The following is a 1,642-nucleotide window of genomic DNA, read 5'->3' as shown; positions in this document are numbered from 1 at the left end:
AAGGGAACAACGTATGTTGTTATGCGGTTTGACCGATAAAGATCTTCGTAGAATATGTAGGAGCCAATATGAGCATCCAGGTTCCTATATTGGTTATTGACCGGAGATGTGTTTCGGTCATGTCTACATAGTTCTCGAACCCGTAGGGTCCGCACGCTTAACGTTCGATGATGATTTGTATTATGAGTTTATGTGATTTGATGACCGAAGGTTGTTCGGAGTCTCGGGTGAGATCACGTACCTGACGAGGAGTCTCGAAATGATCGAGACATAAAGATTGATATATTGGACCATGTTATTCGGACACCGGAAGTGATCCAGATAGTTTCGGGTAAAAACGGAATGTCGGAGGGGTTACCGGAACCCCCCAGGGGAACTAATGGGCCACCATGGGCCTTGTTGGAGAGAGCAGAGGGCAGCCAGGGCAGCCCCCCCCCCCCTTGCAGTCCGAATTGGACAACGGAAGGGGGCGGCGCCCCCCTTTCCTACTCCCTCTCCCTCTCCTTCCTTCCCCCTCTCTTCCTTGTGGAGGAATCCTACTAGGATTGGTAATCCTAGTAGTACTCCCTCTCCTTGGGCGTGCCCCTAGGGCCGGCCGGCCTCCCCCTCCTTCCTTTATATACGGGGGGCAGGGGCACACTAGAACACACAAGTTGATCTTTTAGCCGTGTGCGGTGCCCCCCTCCACAGTTACACACCTCGGTCATATCGTCGTAGTGCTTAGGTGAAGTCTTGCGCCGATAACTTCATCATCATTGTCGCCACACCGTCGTGCCGACGGAACTCTCCCTCGACCTTAGCTGGATCAAGAGTACGAGGGACGTCACCGAGGCTGAATGTGTGCTCATCGCGGAGGTGCCGTATTTTTGGTACTTGGATCAGTTGGATCGCAAAGACGTTCGACTACATCAACCGCATTACTAAACGTTTCCGCTTTCGGTATACGAGAGTGCGTGGACACACTATCCCTGCTCGTTGCTATGCTTCTCCTAGATAGATCTTGCGTGATCGTAGGCAAAAAAATTGAAATACTACGTTCTCCAACAAAACAAGCTTACTAGATACATTAGAAACAAACACCACCCTAGACGTTTAGGAGCTCCTAAGCCATCTCCACACATTGACGAACCGGCTTCCTAACCCATCTCCGCACAGATCTGCAAGGTCACAAGACGTGAGGGAGAGAGGACTCATGAACTCCCAAGCGACCATCAAGAGGGATAAGTGCAGTTGCGTAGCCAGGATCGATGAACGCCTCGGGCCAACCTTGCATCTACAGTAGCCACAGTGGTGAATAGTAGCTGTAGAAATGAACAGTATACAAAGGATTATGCCTCCACACCCCAGACCAAGGAAAGGAGAGCGGGGAATGGGCTGGTAATCCACATCTGAGCCGCTCCCGATGAACGGTAAATGCAAAAAAAAAACTATTTTACATCTAAGAAGCTCGAGTTTTTTATTAGCGTGCATTTTTTCATGCTCAAATGACATTCGAGAAGCTCATGCACAAAAAAATCAAGAGTAAACAATGCAGTTTTTCAAAGTTTCTTTGAGTTAAAAAATTTCTTTTTCACGAGCTCCTCAAATGTCCTAACACTGTGAAAAGTTGCACACACCTTGCGCACTCAAGCATCTTAGATGC

The sequence above is a fragment of the Triticum dicoccoides genome, chromosome 1A (assembly GCF_002162155.2).
Source record: "Triticum dicoccoides isolate Atlit2015 ecotype Zavitan chromosome 1A, WEW_v2.0, whole genome shotgun sequence".
NCBI lineage: Eukaryota > Viridiplantae > Streptophyta > Magnoliopsida > Poales > Poaceae > Triticum > Triticum dicoccoides.
This window is presented reverse-complemented; position numbering follows the sequence as displayed.